Source organism: Hemiscyllium ocellatum, chromosome 32 (genome assembly GCF_020745735.1).
Source record: "Hemiscyllium ocellatum isolate sHemOce1 chromosome 32, sHemOce1.pat.X.cur, whole genome shotgun sequence".
Taxonomy (NCBI): domain Eukaryota; kingdom Metazoa; phylum Chordata; class Chondrichthyes; order Orectolobiformes; family Hemiscylliidae; genus Hemiscyllium; species Hemiscyllium ocellatum.
The window spans coordinates 37,888,637-37,896,127 of NC_083432.1; the positions used below are offsets into that span (position 1 = coordinate 37,888,637).

A 7,491-nucleotide genomic window follows, 5' to 3' on the forward strand; every position below is an offset into this window, starting at 1 on the left:
GTTGAAATACTGTTTGTTGAGAGTATGAATTCTCCTGAGGATGTAGTGCAGAGTGGGTCCTTTGCAATTCTGAGAGAGTGGGACCCTCAGCTGAGGCAGGGCTGACTGTAGAGAGGTTAGGTGCTGGTGCATTGCTGCAAGCGTGGAGCAGAGGATCTTGAAGGAGAACTGTTGCTGGTGTTTTTGAATCTGTAGTCTGTACTGTTTGTCCTGTTCGGGTCCGAACTCTGCTAGTTTAAAGGTGTTCCGGAGTCCATGTGGGATGAGTTGGTTACGGAGGCAGGCACTGAGAAGCAAATGTGGCTGTGGTAGCGAGTTCGTGTCACAATCAGTATGACTGGTGCTGCCAATTCCAATACTGGACTGGTTTGATGACTAGTATAGCCGCAGGCAAAACTGACTGCACCTGGCATTTCCAGGCAGTCTCCCATTTAGGTACTAACCAGGCCTGAATCTGCTTACCTTCTGAGATCAGACAAGATCAGGTGTTTTCAGACTAGCATGGCTGTTGGCTGAGTCCCTCGCTTTCCAGCCTCCTGATTTCTGCCTCGAGAGTCATAGAGTCATAGAGATGTACAGCATGGAAACAGACTCTTCAGTCCAACCCGTCCATGCTGACCAGATATCCCAACCCAATCTAATACCACCTGCCAGCATCCAGCCCATATCCCTCCAAACCCTTCCTATTCATATACCCATCCAAATGCCTTTTAAATGTTGCAATTGTACTAGCGTCCACCACATCCTCTGGCAGCTCATACACGTACCTCTGTGTAAAAAAGTTACCTCTTAGGTCCCTTTTATATCTTTCCCTCTATACCTATGCCCTCTATTTCTGGACTCCCCCACTCCAGGGAAAAGATTAGATTCGCAATAGCCTTCGGCCCAACAAGTCCACACTGACCCTCCGAAGAGCAACCCACCCAGACCCATTCCCCTACATTTACCCCTTCACCTAACACTACGGGCAATTTAGCCTGGCCAATTCACCTAATCTGCACATCTTCGGACTGGGGGAGGAAACCAGAGATCCTGGAGGAAACCCACGCAGGCAGTTGCCTGAGGTGAGCCCTGGCACTATGAGGCAACAGTGCTAACCACTGAGCCACCATGCCACCCCATTTTCAGGCACTACTGGATTGTTCCCCCATTAGGCAGATTTAACAGCTCCTCCAGTAGTCTGAGATGCTGTCTCACTGCAATGATCTCTTTCTACTAGTCACAATTGTTACGTCTTGAAACCTGGAGGGATATTTCAACCAAGAATCTGGTAATTGAAAGGCATGAATGCTATCAGCTGAGACTTTGCCTATTTATCCTATTCATGCCCATCATGATTTTATAAATCTCTATAAGATCCACCCCTCAGCCTCTGACGCTCCAGGGAAAACAGCCCCAGCCTATTCAACCTCTCCCTATAGCTCAGATCCTCCAACTCTGGCAACATGCTTGTAAATCTTTTCGGAACCCTTTCAAGTTTCACAATATCCTTCTAACAGGAAGCAGACCAGAATTGGACGCAATGTTCCAAAAGTGGCCTAATCAATGTCCTGTACAGCTGCATCATGACCACCCAACTCCTGTACTCAATACTCAATAAAGGAAAACATACCAAACACGTTCACTGTCCTATCTACCTGCGACTCGCATAAGGCAAATAGCACTGGTTGGACCTTCCAGAATCTTGGAAGTGCTTCTTGGTTAACATGTAAGGTGGTCTTGGCAGCTTTGATAGTCCTTCAACCTTCCTGAAAAACTTCTGGGTATTTAACTAAGTGAAGATAGTGAGGGATAAGGAGTGAAAGTCAAGATAACCTGATGGATCTCGAGCCTCTGTTGTAAATGTCTGTTGTACTTATTTTGCTCCTCTGAATTAAGTTTTTCTATTAACATTTATAAAGTTTCATTGAATGCACGTTTTATGACCTTCATGAGCATGTGAATTAAATGCAGTTTGCAATAAAATGTTTAAAAAGTAACTCCCCCACCACAAGATACTGAAGTTGACTAAACAGTAAACAGTAATACTGTTCTGCATTTTCTGCTAATTATAAAGTGTTCACATTGATGGTAATCTGACACTTAACAATAATTATCATCTCTATTTTCTTGAAAAATTACTTCAAATGGTTATACAATATCACATTGAGTTAATAACAATTTGGGCAATTATTCAAGCCTTGGTTTTGAAGCCACTAAGTTGGAGTGAAGGGAGGGGAGCCACATCTGTGTCCCACTGCTGAGAAAATTTGAGATATCACTCGCTAACCAGCTCATTAAGAACTGACTGATGAGCTTCAAGTTTATTGGCAAATCACAGGCCTCGACACTGGATCGTAAGCAGCTTACAAACTCGCCTCATTATCTATTATCCCATCCCTCTGGTGACCCTCATGTCTGATTTGCCCCACTCACTCCCTCACGCTCGATCATTGCAGGAGAAAACAGCCCACAGTAGAGAAGAAAGGGCCCAGATAGGTGGAAAGGTGTCTGATATCAAAACCCTCACCCTCAGTAAGGAGAGAATCTTGGCCATGGAGGAAGGGGCACATGACTAGGGTAGGTGATGGCCTCACAGTACTTTTATCACTGGCCTGTTAATCCAGACCTGGAGATAATGTTCTGGTGACTCTGGTTCAAATCCTGCTGCAGCAGATGGTGGAATTTGAATTCAATAAAAATCTGGAATTAGGAGTCTAACGATGATCATGAATTAATTGTTGGAAAACTCCATTGGTTCACTAGTGTCCTTTAGGGAAAACAAGCTGCTATCCTTACCAGGTCTGGCCTACATGTGACTCCAAGCCCACAGCAATGTGGTTGAGTTTTAACTGCCCTCTGGGCAGTTAGGGACAGGTAATGAATAGTGGCCTTGCTGGTGATATCCTCATCCCGTGACTGATTAAAAAGAAAGACTGCCCCTTCAGGGATGTCAAACATCTAAGTTCCACTGCAACAATTTTTGCTAGTTCATTGAGGGCATTGCTGGCTAGGCCAGTATTTATTGTCCATACCTGAATTAAGAGTGAACCACATTGCTGTGGGTCTACAGTCCCATGTAGGCCAGAACGACAGTTTCCTGCCCTAAAGGGCATTAGTGAACCAGATGAGTTTTTCCTGACAATCAACAATGGATTCATGGTCATCATTAAACTCTTCTTTCCAGATATTTATTGCATTTAAAGTCCACCATCTGCTGTGGCAGTATTTGAACGCAGGTCCCCAGAACATAACCTGGGTGTCTGCATTAATAGTCCAGCAATAATAACACTGGACCATTGCCTCCCCCTGACTCTCACATTAACCCCACTATCAGTACCATTGACTATAGTGCCTTCTCTTCCTTCTGCCTTACATGTACCAGCTGGGGAGAAACTGCACCTCTGAGGAATGGAGTACTGAAGTCTCAGGAGAAGCATCAGCAAGGCTGCTTCCTGCACCCCCACCAACTCAGATACTGACATCTTAGTGGAAGGTCAAGCTTAGAAGGCTTTGGAGTACATTCGGGGAGAATCTCACTGTGACAGGCCCATAACTGGCTGAGGAAAAAACACTCCAGGCTACTGACACTCAATGGATTGCCCAATACCAGAAATCCGCTCCACTCTTGGCATGAGAGGACCATGTGGGGTGTCGGAAATCAGGGACATTGTCTGCAATGGGCGGCATGGTGGCACAGTGGTTAGCACTGCTGCCTCACAGCGCCAGAGACCTGGGTTCAATTCCCACCTCAGGCGACTGACTGTGTGGAGTTTGCACATTCTCCCTGTGTCTGCGTGGGTTTCCTCCGGGTGCTCCGGTTTCTTCCCACAGTCTAAAGATGTGCAGGTCAGGTGAACTGGCCATGCTAGATTGCCTGTAGTTTTAGGTAAGGGGTAAATGTAGGGGTATGGGTGGGTTGCGCTTCGGCGGGTCGGTGTGGACTTGTTGGGCCGAAGGGCCTGTTTCCACACTGTAAGTAATCTAATCTAATCAATCTTCAAATATCAAGAAAAACCTCGCTAGAATTTAAGCCACAGTTCCTGATGTAGCCCACCTTGTTCGGGCCCCGAGAGCATTTTGCCCTTTGTTTCTGAAATTGCATTTTGATGAATGGAGCATGGGTTCCCTTCATGCTGGTGATGGGTGGGCACGTGCTCTCTGACAGGCCACTGAATATCATGGACATGGGGCCTATGGTTTCTCAGCCAGCTCTAAAGGTGTGGCAGTGATGTTCTGACCAGAATGGGATCCTGAGTCTGAACCAGTTCACAACCTCTGCACACCCTTATTTAGCACTTTATCGCAACCTCATCCTGAAGGGTTTCCAACCCAGAGTGTGCTTTGGAAGTTTGTTCACTGTTGCAATGTAGGGAATATGGCAGCCAATTTATGCACAGCAAGATCTCATAAACAGAAATGATAAAATTCCCAGGTAATCTATTTTAGACATGTTGATCACAGTACTGTTCTTCTGTGAAATAGTCCCTTGGGATTTTAAAGTCCATTGGTGATGGCTGCTTGAGTCTTTACTCTCCTTGTTAAGTTGGCAACGACAATAACAAAAGATACCTTCTTTAGAACCTGAAGAGTATAATCATTTTTACCCTGAGATGTTTTTTATTTAATATTGCTTGGAGTATTTAAGTCTTGAGACATTATGCAAAATGTTTTCAAGTTTTGTAGATGTAGCCGGAGTTACTTTCAAGTCATTTAAAGATGTCATCGAGGTGTCCATTTCTGAACTGCAACTGGGCTGGGCCTAGCTTGCAGTGGCTAAACTCGTGCACAGCTGGGATGTAGGCATGATATCAGTGTGGCACAATTGCCAGCGGGTGCCATCTGTGACAAGTATGTCAATTGTGACCACTGCTCATGGGGCATGGTGCATACAATGGAGCATTACTACCTGTTCATTGTATCTTGTTGCAAATAATTACCTAACATTCTCTGTACTTAAGAAGTAACAATCCATAAGGTAAAGCATTCTGAGCTGTTCCAATGTGAAAGAAACTGAATGCGGGTATTATTATCTATTGTGCTTTGATTGAGCTGTAAAGTGTGTTTTGGTTTTATATTATCAGAGGTGCACTCACCTACATCCATTACATGCAGAATAAGTGAGATCATTCCATATGATGACAACTACACTACATAATTATTCATTTTTATATATAGGACCCTGAGAAGACAACACCAATAATGTCGACACAGTGAGAAATGTGATTCATACACTTATCAAAATCTTGTGGGCAACCACTCACCACCTAGCAACGCTTTTTACGCTCATTTTGGTGATGAACTAAATGCAAATAGAAATAAATGCTCCAAGTCCAGTTTCCCTAGTGAGCAACGTCACCAACATGCAGGTTTGCAACGTACTGTGCAAAATGAAAAGGATTTCTTTTTGCTTCTCTCATGATGCTTTCATATTGAGCTAACCAAAATATCCCATGAGACTGAATGGTTGACTATTGACAATATTTTAGCATTCTCAAATACCATTGCGGAATGACAGCATTGTCAAATGATTAAACTATTAAAATCAAAGGCTTGCATTTATATAGCACTTTATCGCAACCTCATCCTGAAGGGTTTCCAACCAATAGTGTGCTTTGGAAGCTTTTTCACTGCTGCAATGTCGGGAATACGGCAGGCAATTTATGCACAACAAGATCTCATAAAGAGAAATGATAAAATGCCCAGATAATCTATTTTAGTCATGTTGACCATAACATTATTCTTCTGTGAAATAGTCCCATGAGATTTTAAAGTCCATTGGTGATGGCTGAATGAGTCTTTACTCTCCCTGTTGTGATGACAACGACAATAATAAAAGGTACCTTCTTTAGTACCTGAAGAGTATAACCATATTTACCCTTCAAATGTTAGTGGGATGTTTATATTTAATATTGCTTGGAGTACTTAAGTCATGAGGCATTATGCAAAGTGTTGTAGATGTCGCTGGAGTTTCTTTAGAGTCATTTAAAGTTCACTGTGCACACTATACATCTTATTTAGCAAGACTCCCTAGAAATCACATGAATTATAATAACTGCTTGCTCTACTGTAAACCCTGCCCCTTAGGTCTCTTTTATATCTTTTCCCTAAACCTATGCCCTCTAGTTCTGGACTCCCCCAACCCAGGGAAAAGACTTTGTCTATTTATTCTATCCATACCCCTCATGATTTTGTAAACCTCTATAAAGTCACCTCTCAGCCTCCAATGCTCCAGAGAAAACAGCCCCAGCCTGTTCAGCCTCTCTCTATAGCTTAAATCATCCAACCCTGGCAACATCCTTGTACATCTTTTCTGAATCCTTTCAAGTTTCACAACATCTTTCCAATAGGAAGCAGACCAGAATTGCATGCAATATTCCAACAGTGGCCTAACTAATGTCCTGTGCAGCCGCAACATGACCTCCCAACTCCTGTACTCAATACTCTGACCAATAAAGGAAAGCATACCAAACCCCTTCTTCACTATCCTATCTATCTGCGACTCCACTTTCAAGGAGCTATGAACCTGCACTCCAAGATCTCTTTGGTCAGCAAAAGTCCCTAGGACCTTACCATTAAGCATATAAGTCCTGCTAAGATTTGATTTCCCAAAATGCAGCACCTCGAATTTATCTGAATTAAACTCCATCTGCCACTTCTCAGCCCACTGGCCCATCTGATCAAGATCCTGTTGTAATCTGAGGTAACCCTCTTCGCTGCCCACTACACGTCCAATTTTGGTGTCATCTGCAAACTTACTAACTAGACCTCTTATGCTTGCATCCAAATCATTTATGTAACTGACGAAAAGTAGTGGACTCAGCACCAGTCCTTGTGTCTCTCCACCGGTCACAGGCCTCCAGTCTGAAAAACAACCCTCCACCACCACCCTCTGTCTTCTACCTTTGAGCCAGTTCTGTATCCAACTGGCTAGTTCTTCCTGTATTCCATGAGATCTAACCTTGCTAACCAGTCTCCCATGGGGAACCTTGTCAAACGCCTGACTGAAGTCCATATAGGTCCCATCTACCACTCAATCCTCTTTGTTACTTCTTCAAAAAGCTCAATCACGTTTGTAAGACATCATTTCCCACACACAAAGCCATGTTGACTATCCCTAATCAGTCCTTGCCTTTCCAAATACATGTACATCCTGTCCCTCAGGACTCCCTCCAACAACTTGCCTACCACCAAGTTCGGCTCACCGGTCTATAGTTCCCTTGCTTGTCTTTACCACCCTTCTTAAACAGTAGCACCATGTTAGCCAATCTCCAGTCTTCTGGCACCTCACCTGTGACTATTAATGATACAAATATCTCAGCAAGAGGCCCAGCAATCACTACCCTAGCTTCCCACAGAGTTCTCAGGTACACCTGATCAGGTCCTGGGGATTTATACGTTTTAAGGCATCCAGCACTTCCTCCTCTGTAATGTGGACATTTTTCAAGCTGTCACCATCTATTTCCCTACAGTCTATATCTTCCATGTTCTTTTCCACCATAAATACTGTTG

General features: G+C 43.9%; 1 pseudogene; it reads right to left on the reverse strand.

Moving 5' to 3' along the window:
* Positions 1-394: 394 nt before the first annotated feature.
* LOC132831059 (5S ribosomal RNA) lies at positions 395-513 on the reverse strand (annotated as a pseudogene).
* Positions 514-7,491: the final 6,978 nt, after the last annotated feature.